General features: G+C 41.1%; 1 non-coding gene and 1 pseudogene across 1 annotated transcript; one reads left to right on the plus strand and one right to left on the minus strand.

Annotated features, from left to right (window-relative positions):
- The first annotated feature begins 3,011 nt into the window (after positions 1-3,011).
- On the plus strand, positions 3,012-3,202 carry LOC140308019 (U2 spliceosomal RNA). The gene has a single exon (XR_011916032.1). It is a non-coding gene; the product is annotated as a U2 spliceosomal RNA (small nuclear RNA).
- Positions 3,203-14,326: 11,124 nt separating this feature from the next.
- Positions 14,327-14,503, minus strand: LOC140308061 (U2 spliceosomal RNA; annotated as a pseudogene).
- Between the last annotated feature and the right edge of the window lie 2,473 nt (positions 14,504-16,976).

Consider the following 16,976-nt stretch of genomic DNA (forward strand, 5'->3'; position numbering starts at 1 on the left):
TACTGAGAGTGCATCTGCTTGTGCACATGGAAATATTTCAGACCATTTGGTAAAAACCTCTGTTGTCACTGAGCAGAATCGTTTCCCTTAACATTAATTTAGTTCAATGAAATCTACAAAATAATGAAATAATGAAATCCAAACAAATATGTTGAAAAAGATACACTGGCTTAGGGAATTATCTTCGTTTTGGTCTTAGATTGCCCTGTGGAATGTATTTTGCACATATTTGACCTGCTAGACAAAACTTTATTCATTTATTTATTCTAAAAAAATGTTTTTAATAATTAGTAAAACCATATGCTGTAAAAACCTGGTTCATTATTGCTTCCATCCCTCCTGTTGAGACATGACATGGTCCGTGGCTCAATACTGCAGCATATTTAAACAAATTCTTTGGCAGTATGGTTTTCCTTCCGGTCATTCATACGAGTCTATTGTAGATGGCAATTGAATAACATCTAATAATGCTAAAATATTTGTAGTTTATACATTTAGCTGTGGATGTCAACATACCTGTTTTTCCAATGCTGTGTTAACACATGTACAGTTGAGAAGGCATACTGACTGTCAGTGTAAACGTTAACAACCTTTTTGTTATTTAATTTACAAGCTTCAGTTAAAGCTACCAATTCGACTGCTTGAACAGAGTAATTTTTTGGTAGTGGTTGTTTTAAGAAAACTTCAGTTTCTGTTACTACTGCAAATCCTGTAGCATTTGTGCCATCAGGGTTTTTTTCCTTGATCTGTTGAATAAATATAGTTATTTCTGCATTTTCATAATGTATATCAGTTAAGTCTGGCCTGGGTAAAACACTGATGGTTATTTCTGACATGCAATCATGAGGCTTTCCATCTGTGGGGTAGGTAGCAGTGTGGATGGATTAAGTGTAGCACATCTCTCGACAACAAGGTGTGGCTGTGAAAGAAGAACTGTTATGTAGGAGAGATGTCTGGTAAAGATATTTTGTTAAGTAACCATATCACAGCCACTGCATGAGGTACCTTAAGTGTTAATGGGTGAAATAACACCATTGTTGTTGATGCCTGCACTGCCAATGGCTTCTGGCCATTGATTCAAAAGTACGATCTCGTCCCTTTTTCCCCTTTCAGTGGACACTGGCCCCTAATTACCGCAATTCAGCAGGGGGTCTTTCATTAGGAGTACTGGACTCCCCCGTGCACGGTTTCAGCTCCGACCCTGGACAGCGGAAAAAACGTTGAGATCTGGTTTGAGGACCCAATTGTTGAGAAAAGTCTCTCAATGAGACTCAGAGTTGCTGGAGTCAGTTAATGCAAAGGTTTAATCTTGCAGCAAGTTCAAGAATGTGTGTGTGTATGGGTGTATGTGTGCGAACGTGTGTGAGTTTGTGTGTGTGAGAGTTTAAAGAACCTGTAATCCACAGGCAGGCCTTAACTAGTATGGCACGGGTCCAGCCTGTCTCATCTTTTTTGGAAGGTCCAGCGCTCGGCCGTAACCCTTCTGTCTGTTTGGACTCTCACATACATTCGGTTAATCATAGAAAAACGAGAACAAAACTTTTTAGCCCCTTAAATTCATAAAACAGACATGGTGCAGTTATTTCCATTCTAGAAAATAAGAGTAATCACCACCATTCCTATAAATTCTGGATATTCTAACAATCTGAATCTTTTTTAAATGTTCGATGAAGCCCTTTGCTGTTCTGTTTAGAGACTCAGCTGATCATAAACCAAGTTTTGCTCTTGAACCAAGCTTCTAAACTCTTCACCTTTTTCATTTCTCAGTTAGTATTCACTTTAAAACTGATTAAAAGAAAAATTAAATGAATGCCTATCAACAAATGTGGGATCTAAACTCTAGTGCTTCCTCTAAAATAATTTCCTTTCTCAATTCAGAAATGTGTGTGTGTAAGTCACAACACGGGTGACACCAAAACGGCTTTCTTTTCTCTCTTTTCTCTACACTCTGCACTGTGAGCACACACAACAAATCAGAAAGGCTTTTTTCTCTCTTTTCTACATTATGGACTGTGGGGACACAAAACCGCTCTCTCTTTTTTTTTTTTTGATTGTGTGCCAGGGCGTTGTCTCACGTATTAGATTATGCTTAAGATACGAATGAGTTTATCAGTCACATCAGAATCCATACATACTGATCCTCCCGTAATAAAATGGTCGGATCTTATCAAACACACTTTGTTTCTTGTGACAAGTCAGCGAAACAGCGTATACACGTCAAGACACTGAATCAAGTTTGCCACAAGAACTCATAAGTTTGGCAGTATTGCTCTGCCGTCAGCAATCATACACCCATTTTATTTTCATGAGACATGTGCAGGCACCTGTTCATCTACTGTTCTATCACTATGAATTAGTTTATCTATTATCAATAAGGATACTTCTACAACTACTATCAAAGTATGTCCGGACTTCTTATGTTGTCAGTTGCTATATATGAATAAGTGGGTTGCTACTGAAAAGCATTAAGCATGTCACACAGCCCAAACATGTAACATTCAACAGGACACTTACGCAACACATTCAAATCAAACAGTCAGACAACATACAAGAACCTATACCCCAGCCGGCATTGCTCCCTGCCTATTTTCCTACAACTCACTATGTGTGCGCACACCTTTATTCACAAACTCTTCAACTTATACTCTTTTACCGAAGCTGCTACAGCTCGATTGGACAAATACCCTTAGATCCTATTTCGGTGAATTTGACATCTGCCTTGCATGTAACAGATTAGCGGTTTAGCAGTTTTAATTTAGTTTGAGTGAAGGAATTCATTTTATAGCAAAATCCGAAATCGTGAAGAACTCATGGAAGTAAGCTTATTCTCGGATTCCTGAATCTTTAGATTTGCTCTTTGTTTTACTGCAAAGTACAACGTTGAGCAGCACTAATGAGTTGTTTCTATTTTTGGCAGGCTTTACCTTTGCGGATGAAGCCCTTTCTGTCTGTGCAAAAGAAATCTTGTTACTGCGCATTGTGCCAGGAAGGGCCCTCGGACGTGAACAGTTATCGCTTCTCGGCCTTTTGGCTAAGATCAAGTGTAGTATCTGTTCTTATTAGTTTAATGTCTGATGTGTCCTCTATGCGAGGACTACATATTAAATGGATTTGTATCAATAGGAGTTGAAAAAGGAGCTTGCTCCGTTCACTCCAAGCATCGACCCGGTACTGTAGTGCCCCTGGGAACGGTGCGCTCTCCTCTGCTCTTGTGAAAAAGCAAACAGCGGTGCAGGATGGAAGTTTCAGGGAGCCCAAGATGAAACTTTCTTTTAGTCTGCTGAGAAAAGAGAGTGAATGCGAAGTAGACTTTAACACGGTTCTGGGAGCGAGCCGAGTGCGGGCTAACCAGGAGAAATGCTTGAAAGAAACGCGACACCGAATGAGCGGTCAGAACAAAGCCTCAATACGGTGTTCCTGTGGTGTTTTTATAAAATGCGGTGAAAAAAAAGGTGTGAATGCCCCATAGAAAACTAAAAGGTGGAGCGGAAGGAAGTGTTCGGCTGCAAGAAGGTGTGAATGTCCGACTATATTTGGTGAAAAGCAGGTGAAGCAAGGTCTGAATGCCCAACCTTACATCATCAAAAGCGAGATCAGAGGTTTTTGGCTGCAAGAAGGCCATAGTTTGCCAAAAGTGGGTAAGGTGCGAATGACCGACTAAATATCAACAAAAGTGGGGGCGGAGGTCTTCGGATGCAAGTGGGTGTGAATATCCCACCATAGAAGTATGGTGGAGAGGAAGCTGTGAATGGCCGACCATAGTTTGCAAAAAGCGGGTGAGAAAAGGTGCGAATGTCCAACCATACATGATCAAAACAGGGAGCGGAGGTGTTTGGCTGCGACAAGGTGTGAATGTCCACCCATAATTAATGAAAAGCGGGCAACAAGTAGGTTCGAATGCCCAACCATACATCATCAAAAGCAGGAGTGGATGTGTTCGGCTACAAGAAGGTTTGAATGTCCGAGCATAGTTTGTAAAAAGCGGGTAAGAAAAGGTTCGAATGCCTGAACATACATCATCAAAAGCAGGACTGGATGTGTTCAGCTACAAGAAGGTTTGAATGTCCGACCATAGTTGGTAAAAAGTGGGTATGAAAAGGTTCGAATGCCCAAATTCGGCTGAAAAAAACTGTGTTCGGCTGCAAAAAGGTGTGAATGTTGTACTAAAGTTTGTAAGACAAGGTTCGAATGCCTGACAATGTATGGTCAAAAGCGGGAGCGGAGGTATTCAGCTGCAAGAAGGTCTAAATGTCCATCATTAATTGCTAGAAAACATGAAAGAAAATTTTCGAAAATCAATCTGCATATGATCATAAGTGGGAGAGGAGGTGTTCAGCTGCAAGAAGGTGTGAATGTCCTACCATAATTGCTGAAAAATGTGTTAGAAACGGTAGGAATGCCGGACCATACATCATCAAAAGCTAGAGAGGTGGTGTTCGGCTGCAAGTAGGTGTGAATGTCTGACTAAAGTTCAAATATATTAACAAAAGCGGGAGGAGAGGTCTTCGGATGAGTGGTTGAGAATTTCCAACCATAATCTATAAAATGCGGTGAAAAAAAAGGTGTGATAGAAACCTAAAAGGTGGAGCGGAAGTGTTCGGCTGCAAGAAGGTGTGAATGTCCGTCTATAGTTGGTGAAAAGCAGGAAAAGCAAGGTCTGAATGCCCAATCTTACATCATCAAAAGCGAGATCAGAGGTGTTTGGCTGCAAGAAAACGGGTAAGGTGTGAATGACCGACTAAATATCAACAAAAGTGGGGGCGGAGGTCTTCGGATGCAAGTGGGTGTGAATATCCCACCATACAAGTATGGTGGAGAGGAAGCTGTGAATGTCCGACCATGGTTTGTAAAACGCGGGTAAGACAAGGTGCGAATGTCCGACAATGTATGATCAAAAGAGGGAGCGGAGGTGTTCGGCTGCAAGGTCTGAATTTCCAACCATAATTTGTAAACACCGTTGAAGAAAAGCCTCGAAAGCCCGACTATACACCATCAAAAGCGGGAGCAGAGGTGTTCAGCTGCAAGAAGGTCTGAATGTCCACCAATAATTACTGAAAAATGGGTAAGAAAAGGTGTGAATGCCCAACTATACATCATCAAAAGCAGAAGTGGATGTGTTCGGCCACAAGAAGGTTTGAATGTCCGACCATAGTTTGTAAAAGGCGGGTAAGAAAAGGTTTGAATGCCCGAACATACACAATCAAAAGAGGGAGCGGAGGTGTTTCGCTGCAAGAAGGTGTGAATGTCCGAGCATAGTTTGTAAAAAGTGGGTAAGAAAAGGTTCGAATGCCCGAACATACACCATCAAAAGAGGGAGCGGAGGTGTTCCGCTGTAAGAAGGTGTGAATGTCCAACCATAGTTGGTAAAAAGCGGGTAAGAAAAGGTTAAAATACCCGACTCTACACAATCAATAGCGGGAGCGGAGTTGTTCGGCTAAAAGAAGGTGTGAAAGTCCGACCATGGTTTGTAAAAAGCGGGTAAGAAAAGGTTCGAATGCAAAAATATACACCATCAAAAGCGGAAGCCGAGGTGTTCGGCTGCAAGTAGGTATGAATGTCCACCCATAATTAATGAAAAGCGGGCAACAAGTAGGTTCGAATGCCCAACCATACATCAACAAAAGCAGGAGTGGATGTGTTTGGCTACAAGAAGGTTTGAATGTCCGAGCATTGTTTGTAGAAAGCGGGTAAGAAAAGGTGCGAATGCCCGACAATGTATGATCAAAAGAGGGAGTGGAGGTTTTCGGCTACAAGAAGGTTTGAATGTCCAACCATAGTTTGTAAAAAGCGGGTAAGAAAAGGTGCGAATGCCCGAAAATACACCATCAAAAGAGGGAGCGGAGGTGTTCCGCTGTAAGATGGTGCGAATGTCCGACCATAGTTGGTAAAAAGCGGGTAAGAAAAGGTTCGAATGCCCGAATATATACCATCAAAAGCGGAAACGGAGTTGTTCGGCTGCAAGAAGGTGTGAACGTCTGACAAAAGTTTGTAAAAAGCAGTTAAGAAAAGGTTCGAATATCCAACCAAACATAATCAAAAGTGGGAGCAGAGCTGTTCGACTGCAAATAGGTGTGAATGTCCACCCATAATTCCTGAAAAATGGGTAAGAAAAGGTGCGAATGCCCAACCATACATCATCAAAAGAAGAAGTGGATGTGTTCTGCTACAAGAAGGTTTGAATGTCCGACCATAGTTTGTAAAAAGTGGGTAAGAAAAAGTTCGAATGCCCGAACATACACCATCAAAAGAGGGAGCGGAGGTGTTCCGCTGTAAGACGGTGTGAAAGTCCGACCATAATTGGTAAAAAGCGGGTAAGAAAAGGTTAAAATACCCGACTGTACACAATCAATAGCGGGAGCGGAGTTGTTCGGCTACAAGAAGGTGTGAAAGTCCGACCATGGTTTGTAAAACGCGGGTAAGACAAGGTGCGAATGCCCGACAATGTATGATCAAAAGAGGGAGCGGAGGTGTTCGGCTGCAAGGTCTGAATTTCCAACCATAATTTGTAAACACCGTTGAAGAAAAGCCTCGAAAGCCCGACTATACACCATCAAAAGCGGGAGCAGAGGGGTTCAGCTGCAAGAAGGTCTGAATGTCCACCAATAATTACTGAAAAATGGGTAAGAAAAGGTGTGAATGCCCAACTATACATCATCAAAAGCAGAAGTGGATGTGTTCGGCCACAAGAAGGTTTGAATGTCCGACCATAGTTTGTAAAAAGCGGGTAAGAAAAGGTTCGAATGCCCGAACATACACAATCAAAAGAGGGAGCGGAGGGGTTTCGCTGCAAGAAGGTCTGAATGTCCACCAATAATTACTGAAAAATGGGTAAGAAAAGGTGTGAATGCCCAACTATACATCATCAAAAGCAGAAGTGGATGTGTTCGGCCACAAGAAGGTTTGAATGTCCGACCATAGTTTGTAAAAAGTGGGTAAGAAAAGGTTCGAATGCCAAAATATACACCATCAAAAACGGAAGCCGAGGTGTTCGGCTGCAAGTAGGTGTGAATGTCAGATCATAATTTGCAAAAAGCTGATGAGAAAGGTGTGAATGACCGACAATAATTACTGAAAAATGTGTTAGAAAAGGTAAGAATGCCGGACTATTCATCATCAAAAGCAGAGAAGAGGTGTTCGGATGCAAGAAGCTGTGAATGTCCAGCCATAATTACTCAAAAACGGGTAAGAAAAGGTAGTATTGCCAGACCATAAATGATCAAAACAGCGAGCGGAGGTGTTCCGCTGTAAGAAGGTGTGAATGTCCGACCATAATTGGTAAAAAGCGGGTAAGAAAAGGTTAAAATACCCGACTGTACACAATCAATAGCGGGAGCGGAGTTGTTTGGCTACTAAAAGGTGTGAAAGTCCGACCATACATCCTCAAAAGCAGAACTGGATGTGTTCGGCTACAAGAAGGTTTGAATGTCCGACCATAGTTTGTAAAAAGCGGGTAAGAAAAGGTTCGAATGCCCAAACATACACCATCAAAAGAGGGAGCGGAGGTGTTCCGCCATAAGAAGGTGTGAATGTCCGACCGTAGTTGGTAAAAAGTGGGTAAGAAAAGGTTAAAATACCCGACTGCACACAATCAATAGCGGGAGCGAATGTGTTCGGCTACAAGAAGGTGTGAAAGTCCGACCATGTATTGTAAAAAGCGGGTAAGAAAAGGTGCGAATGCCCGACAATGTATGATCAAAAGAGGGAGCGGAGGTTTTCGGCTAAAAGAAGGTCTGAATGTCCAACCATAATTTGTAAAAACCGGGGAAGAAAAGGCTTGAAAGCCCAACTATACACCATCAAAAGCGGGAGCAGAGGGGTTCAGCTGCAAGAAGGTCTGAATGTCCATCAATAATATCTAGAAAACATGAAAGAAAATTTTCGAATATCAAACCGCACATGATCATAAGTGGGAGCGGAGGTGTTTAGCTGCAAGAAGGTGTGAATGTCCACCCATAATTCCTCAAAAATGGGTAAAAAAAAAGGTGCGAATGCCCAACCATACATCATCAAAAGCAGGTGTGAATGTCAGATCACAATTTGCAAAAACCTGATGAGAAATGGTGAGAATGCCCGACTATACACCATCAAATGCGGGAGCGGAGGTGTTCGGCTGTGAGTAGGTGTGAATGTCCGACCATACTTGCTGAAAAATATGACAAAGCAGTTTTCACTTGGTTTGAGTGAAGGATTTCATTTTATATCAAAATCCGAAATTGTGTAGAACTCGTGGAAATAAGTTTATTCTCGGATTCCTAAAGGTTTAGTGTTGTTCTTTGGTATACTGCAAAGTAATACTTTTTATTTTGTTGAAACCGATTCAGACATGGATAAATATGAAGGACAAAGCAGTTTTAACTTGGTTTGAGTGAAGGAATTCATTTTATATCAAAATCCGAAATTGTGTAGAACTCGTGGAAATAAGTTTATTCTCGGATTCCTAAAGGAATAGTGTTGTTCTTTAGTATACTGCAAAGTAATACTTTCTATTTTGTTGAAACCGATTAAGTTAAAACTGCTTTGTCCTTCATATTTATCCATGTCATAATAGCTTTAAACAAAAAAGAACGTTGTACTTTGCAGGATAGGAAAGAACAACTCTAAACCTTTTCAGGAATCCGAGAATAAGCTTCTTATCACCAGTTCTACACAATTTCGGATTTTGATATAAAATTAATTCCTTCACTCAAACCAAGTTAAAACTGCTTTGTCCTTCATATTTATCCATGTCTGAATAGGTTTCAACAAAAAAGAAAGTATTAATTTGCAGTATACCAAAGAACAACACTAAACCTTTAGGAATCCGAGAATAAGCTTCTTATCACCAGTTCTACACAATTTCGGATTTTGATATAAAATGAATTCCTTCACTCAAACCAAGTTAAAACTGCTTTGTCCTTAATATTTATCCATGTCTGAATAGGTTTCAACAAAAAAGAAAGTATTACTTTGCAGTATACCAAAGAACAACACTAAACCTTTAGGAATCCGAGAATAAGCTTCTTATCACCAGTTCTACACAATTTCAGATTTTGATATAAAATGAATTCCTTCACTCAAACCAAGTTAAAACTGCTTTGTCCTTAATATTTATCCATGTCTGAATAGGTTTCAACAAAAAAGAAAGTATTACTTTACAGTATACCAAAGAACAACACTAAACCTTTAGGAATCCGAGAATAAGCTTCTTATCACCAGTTCTACACAATTTCGGATTTTGATATAAAATTAATTCCTTCACTCAAACCAAGTTAAAACTGCTTTGTCCTTCATATTTATCCATGTCTGAATGGGTTTCAACAAAATAGAAAGTATTACTTTGCAGTATACCAAAGAACAACACTAAACCTTTAGGAATCCGAGAATAAGCTTCTTTTCACCAGTTCTACACAATTTCGGATTTTGATATAAAATGAATTCCTTCACTCAAACCAAGTGAAAACTGCTTTGTCATATTTTTCAGCAAGTATGGTCGGACATTCACACCTACTCACAGCCGAACACCTCCGCTCCCGCATTTGATGGTGTATAGTCGGGCATTCTCACCATTTCTCATCAGGTTTTTGCAAATTATGATGACATTCACACCTGCTTTTGATGTTGTATGGTTGGGCATTCGCACCTTTTTTTTACCGATTTTTCAGGAATTATGGGTGGACATTCACACCATCTTACAGCTGAACACCTCCTCTCCCGCATATGATCATGTGCGGTTTGATATTCGAAAAATTTTCTTTCATGTTTTCTAGCAATTATTGATGGACATTGAGACCTTCTTGCAGCTGAACACCTCTGCTCCCGCTTTTGATGGTGTATAGTTGGGCTTTCGAGCCTTTTCTTCCCCGGTTTTTACAAATTATGGTTGGACATTCAGACCTTCTTGCAGCCGAAAACCTCCGCTCCTTCTTTTGATCATACATTGTCGGGCATTCGCACCTTTTCTTAACCACTTTTTACAAAACATGGTTGGACTTTCACACTTTCTTGTAGCCGAACACATCCCTTCCCGCTATTGATTGTGTACAGTCGGGTATTTTAACCTTTTCTTACCCGCTTTTTACCAACTACGGTCGGACATTCACACCTTCTTATGGCGGAACACCTCCGCTCCCTCTTTTGATGGTGTAGGTTCGGGCATTCGAACCTTTTCTTACCCGCTTTTTACAAACTATGCTCGGACATTCAAACCTTCTTGTAGCCGAACACATCCAGTCCTGCTTTTGATGATGTATGGTTGGGCATTCGCACCTTTTTTTTTACCCATTTTTGAGGAATTATGGGTGGACATTCACACCTTCTTGCAGCTGAACACCTCCTCTCCCACTTATGATCATGTGCGGTTGGATATTCGAACATTTTTTTTCATGTTTTCTAGCAATTATTGATGGACATTCAGACCTTCTTGCAGCTGAACACCTCCGCTCCCGCTTTTGATGGTGTATAGTCGGGCTTCCGAGCCTTTTCTTCCCCGGTTTTTACAAATTATGGTTGGACATTTAGACCTTCTTGCAGCCGAAAACCTCCGTTCCCTCTTTTGATCATACATTGTCGGGCATTCGCACCTTTTCTTACCCGCTTTTTACAAACCATGGTCGGACTTTCACACCTTTTAGTAGCCAGACAACTCCGCTCCCGCTATTGATTGTGTACAGTCGGGTATTTTAACCTTTTCTTACCCGCTTTTTACCAATTTTGGTGGGACATTCACACCTTCTTACAGCGGAACACCTCCGCTCCCTGTTTTGATCATTTATGGTCTGGCAATACTACCTTTTCTTACCCGTTTTTGAGTTATTATGGCTGGACATTCACAGCTTCTTGCAGCCGAACACCTCTTCTCCGGCTTTTGATGATGAATGGTCCGGCATTCTTACCTTTTCTAACACATTTTTCAGCAATTATTGTCGGTCATTCACACCTTTCTCATCAGCTTTTTACAAATTATGATCTGACATTCACACCTACTTGCAGCCGAACACCTCGGCTTCCGCTTTTGATGGTGTATATTTTGGCATTCGAACCTTTTCTTACCCGCTTTTTACAAACCATGGTCGGACTTTTATACCTTCTTACAGCGGAACACCTCCGCTCCCTCTTTTGATGGTGTATGTTCTGGCATTCGAACCTTTTCTTACCCACTTTTTACAAACTATGCTCGGACATTCACACCTTCTTGCAGTGAAACACCTCCGCTCCCTCTTTTGATTGTGTATGTTCGGGCATTCGAACCTTTTCTTACCCGCCTTTTACAAACTATGGTCGGACATTTAAACCTTCTTACAGCGGAACACCTCCGCTCCCTCTTTTGATGGTGTATGTTCTGGCATTCGAACCTTTTCTTACCCACTTTTTACAAACTATGCTCGGACATTCACACCTTCTTGCAGTGAAACACCTCCGCTCCCTCTTTTGATTGTGTATGTTCGGGCATTCGAACCTTTTCTTACCCGCCTTTTACAAACTATGGTCGGACATTTAAACCTTCTTGTGGCCGAACACATCCACTTCTGCTTGTGATGATGTATAGTTGGGCATTCACACCTTTTCTTACCCATTTTTCAGTAATTATTGGTGGACATTCAGACCTTCTTGCAGCTGAACACCTCCGCTCCCGCTTTTGATGGTGTATAGTCGGGCTTTCGAGCCTTTTCTTCAACGGTGTTTACAAATTATGGTTGGAAATTCAGACCTTGAAGCCGAACAACTCCGCTCCCTCTTTTGATCATACATTGTCGGGCATTCGCACCTTGTCTTACCCGCTTTTTACAAACCATGGTCGGACTTTCACACCTTCTTGTAGCCGAACAACTCCGCTCCCGCTATTGATTGTGTACAGTCGGGTTTTTTAACCTTTTCTTACCCGCTTTTTACCAACTATGGTCGGACATTCGCAGCATCTTACAGCGGAACACCTCCGCTCCCTCTTTTGATGGTGTATGTTCGGGCATTCGAACTTTTTCTTACCCGCTTTTTACAAACTATGGTTGGACATTCAAACCTTCTTGTAGCAGAACGCATCCACTTCTTCTTTTGATGATGTATGGTTGGGCATGCGCACCTTTTCTTACCCATTTTTCAGGAATTATGGGTGGATATTCACACCTACTTGCAGTCGAACAGCTCTGCTCCCACTTTTGATTATGTTTGGTTGGATATTCGAACCTTTTCTTAACTGCTTTTTACAAACTTTGGTCGGACGTTCACACCTTCTTGCAGCCGAACACCTCCGCTTCCGCTTTTGATGGTATATATTCGGGCATTCGAACCTTTTCTTACCCACTTTTTACCAACTATGGTCGGACATTCACACCGTCTTTCAAGTGTAACACCTCCGCTCCCTCTTTTGATGGTGTATGTTCGGGCATTCGCACCTTTTCTTACCCGCTTTTTACAAACTATGGTCGTACATTCAAACCTTCTTGTAGCCGAAAACCTCCACTCCCTCTTTTGATCATACTTTGTCGGGCATTCGCACCTTTTCTTACCCGCTTTTTACAAACTATGCTCGGACATTCAAACCTTCTTGTAGCCAAACACATCTACTCCTGCTTTTGTTGATGTATGGTTGGGCATTCGAACCTACTTGTTGCCCGCTTTTCATTAATTATGGGTGGACATTCACACCTTGTCACAGCCAAACACCTCCGCTCCCTGTTTTGATCATGTATGGTTGGACATTCGCACCTTTTCTCACCCGCTTTTTGCAAACTATGGTCGGCCATTCACAGCTTCCTCTCCACCATACTTGTATGGTGGGATATTCACACCCACTTGCATCCGAAGATCTCCGCCCCCACTTTTGTTGATATTTATTTGGTCATTCACACCTTACCCGTTTTCTTGCCGCCAAACACCTCTGATCTCGCTTTTGATGATGTAAGATTGGGCATTCAGACCTTGCTTTTCCTGCTTTTCACCAAATATAGACGGACATTCACACCTTCTTGCAGCCGAACACTTCCGCTCCACCTTTTAGGTTTCTATCACACCTTTTATTTCACCGCATTTTATAGATTATGGTTGGAAATTCTCAACCACTCATCCGAAGACCTCTCCTCCCGCTTTTGTTAATATATTTGAACTTTAGTCAGACATTCACACCTACTTGTAGCCGAACACCACCTCTCTAGCTTTTGATGAGGTATGGTCCGGGATTCTTACCGTTTCTAACACATTTTTCAGCAATTATGGTAGGATATTCACACCTTCTTGCAGCTGAACACCTCCTCTCCCACTTATGATCATGTGCGGATTGATTTTCGAAAATTTTCTTTCATGTTTTCTAGCAATTAATTATGGACATTTAGACCTTCTTGCAGCTGAACACCTCCGCTCCCGCTTTTGATCATACATTGTCAGGCATTCGCACCTTGTCTTACCCGCTTTTTACAAACTTTAGTCGAACATTCACACCTTTTTGCAGCCGAACACAGTTTTTTGCAGCCGAATTTGGGCATTCGCACCTTTTCATACCCACTTTTTACCAACTATGGTCGGACATTCACACCGTCTTAAAGCGGAACACCTCCGCTCCCTCTTTTGATGGTGTATGTTCGGGCATTCGAACCTTTTCTTACCCGCTTTTTACAAACTATGCTCGGACATTCAAACCTTCTTGTAGCCGAACACATCCACTCCTGCTTTTGATGATGTATGGTATGGCATTCGAACCTACTTGTTGCCCGCTTTTCATTAATTATGGGTGGACATTCACACCTTGTCGCAGCCAAACACCCTGTTTCGATCATGTATGGTTGGACATTCGCACCTTTTCTCACCCGCTTTTTGCAAACTATGGTCGGCCATTCACAGCTTCCTCTCCACCATACTTGTATGGTGGGATATTCACACCCACTTGCATCCGAAGACCTCCGCCCCCACTTTTGTTGATATTTAGTCGGTCATTCGCACCTTACCCGCTTTTGGCAAACTATGGCCTTCTTGCAGCCAAAAACCTCTGATCTCGCTTTTGATGATGTAAGGTTGGGCATTCAGACCTTGCTTCACCTGCTTTTCACCAAATATAGTCGGACATTCACACCTTCTTGCAGCCGAACACTTCCTTCCGCTCCACCTTTTAGTTTTCTATGGGGCATTCACACCTTTATTTTCACCGCATTTTATAAAAACACCACAGGAACACTGTATTGAGGCTTTGTTCTGACCGCTCATTCGGTGTCGCGTTTCTTTCAAGCATTTCTCCTGGTTAGCCCGCACTCGGCTCGCTCCCAGAGCCGTGTTAAAGTCTACTTCGCATTCACTCTCTTTTCTCAGCAGACTAAAAGAAACTTCCATCCTGCACCGCTGTTAGCTTTTTCACAAGAGCAGAGGAGAGCGCACCGTTCCCAGCGGCACTGCAGTACCGGGTCGATGCTTGGAGTGAACGGAGCAAGCTCCTTTTTCAACTCCTATTGATAAAAATCCATTTAATATGTAGTCCTTGCATAGACATATCACATATTAAACTGATAAGTACAGATGGATTATGTGCAATTAGTAAAGAGAGTAGAGGACGATCTCTCTCGTTGGAAGTCCTTACCTATATCACTTATGGGGAGAGTTACAACCATTAAAATGATGATACTACCAAAAGTTAACTATTTGTTCTCAATGATCCCCATAAAACTATCTGCTACTTGGTTTAAGTCACTAGATTCATGCATCTCCAAATTTCTGTGGAAAAACAAACCACCACGTATTAGTTTAAAAACCCTACAGAAGACCAAGGACAGTGGTGGATTAGATTTACCTAATTTTCAGCACTATTCCTTAGCCAATAGGTTACAATATATATCAAAATGGTTTAAACCTTGTTGCTGTCACAGTTCCCAGAGACGTTGTAATCGTTGAGGATTCTATATTCACCCCCTCATTAGAGGCACGTGTTGCAGATTGATGACACTGAATCTTCTTCTCTGTTCATTGCTGGCATCATTCCCAGCATCGTAAGTGTTCGTGGCATTGTTAGCCTCTTCTTCTGGATCTTGATATCGAGCATCCTTTTGTATTTCTGGTTTGTAAGTCCTCTCTCTTCGTTCACCGGAGTCTTCGTCTCTTTGTCCTTGAGTTTGGTGATTTTTTCTTCTTTTGATGCCTTGACACAGTGTGACAGGTGATACCACGTGGGAGATCCTTTAACTTGGACTGCTGTCCCTGTGCTGCGAAATGGCTGTGCTGCTCAAATGGTCTCTCCTTCATCATATACACAGTTATTTATACATCACCTTCCACCATGAAGCGTTGTCCCTTTTTGTTTCTCTCTTTGTTCTTAAAATGCTGTTATGCATGTCTAAACCAATCCATTAAACTAGATCATTTTGGCAGTAAAGCGATCTACAATGTGCTTGGTCGCAAAGCTGCTCATCTGTGGTAAACAGCTCTTCAGAAAGGCATTCTTCAATTGATTTCACTAATTTTATGTAATAATTTTGTGATTTCCTACAAAACTACACTTCTTCTCCCATCTGTCTGAGTATTTAATATTGTCTGGGTCCCGTTAAAACATGTATTTTTCCCATCTAATTCCTTGTTTGCTTTAAAACAAGTATTCCCCATTTTCTATCCCTTCAGTAGCCAACCAGTTTGTATGGAGTACACTGGAGCAACTTGACTGATCAGTAAAACACTGCTTTTGTTGTCACCGCAAGGCTTCCCCCGTCGGTTGTTTCACTGAGACACTACTGAGTAACTACAACTCAACACAGTTTATACACATAACATTCATATACATACTAACAAACAAACAAACAATAATTTATCGCAATTTTCTCATCTCTGTTTGAACGTACACCCAGGTAAATATTCCTGTAGTCTTCTCATACCGACTATGGACCCATTCATTGTTTAACTTCACTGTTTTGCAAATCCTAATTGAATATTACACGTTGACATTGAACTTTACTGGATAAGCAGGTCTTCATTGCATTCAGCAGCCTATATGTGAGCATCTATGTGTAAGCTGTTCTTCTTTGCATTTATCAGCAGCAAGCAATTCTTCACTGCACATGCATATGTAAATAGTAAAACAATTCCAATGTGTTAGCGAAACCTTCTATATCACAGTGGTTTCTAAGATCTATTTTAAGTTCTTTGCCATCAGTGAGATGACATAGTTTACAAAGTGTGTCAAATTATCACTGAAGATCTTTTCAGGAATTTCAAATCTAGAAATGAGTTATTTTACGTGTGATTTTGCTACTGAGAGTGCATCTGCTTGTGCACATGGAAATATTTCAGACCATTTGGTAAAAACCTCTGTTGTCACTGAGCAGAATCGTTTCCCTTAACATTAATTTAGTTCAATGAAATCTACACAATAATGAAATAATGAAATCCAAACAAATATGTTGAAAAAGATACACTGGCTTAGGGAATTATCTTCGTTTTGGTCTTAGATTGCCCTGTGGAATGTATTTTGCACATATTTGACCTGCTAGACAAAACTTTATTCATTTATTTATTCTAAAAAAAAAAATTCAATAATTAGTAAAACCATATGCTGTAAAAACCTTGTTCATTATTGCTTCCATCCCTCCTGTTGAGACATGACATGGTCCGTGGCTCAATACTGCAGCATATTTAAACAAATTCTTTGGCAGTATGGTTTTCCTTCCGGTCATTCATACGAGTCTATTGTAGATGGCAATTGAATAACATCTAATAATGCTAAAATATTTGTAGTTTATACATTTAGCTGTGGATGTCAACATACCTGTTTTTCCAATGCTGTGTTAACACATGTACAGTTGAGAAGGCATACTGACTGTCAGTGTAAACGTTAACAACCTTTTTGTTATTTAATTTACAAGCTTCAGTTAAAGCTACCAATTCGACTGCTTGAACAGAGTAATTTTTTGGTAGTGGTTGTTTTAAGAAAACTTCAGTTTCTGTTACTACTGCAAATCCTGTAGCATTTGTGCCATCAGGGTTTTTTGCTTGACCTGTTGAATAAATATAGTTATTTCTGCATTTTCATAACG

Source organism: Leuresthes tenuis, unplaced genomic scaffold, assembly GCF_036924035.1.
Source record: "Leuresthes tenuis unplaced genomic scaffold, fLeuTen1.0.hap1 SCAF_5, whole genome shotgun sequence".
Lineage (NCBI taxonomy): Eukaryota > Metazoa > Chordata > Actinopteri > Atheriniformes > Atherinopsidae > Leuresthes > Leuresthes tenuis.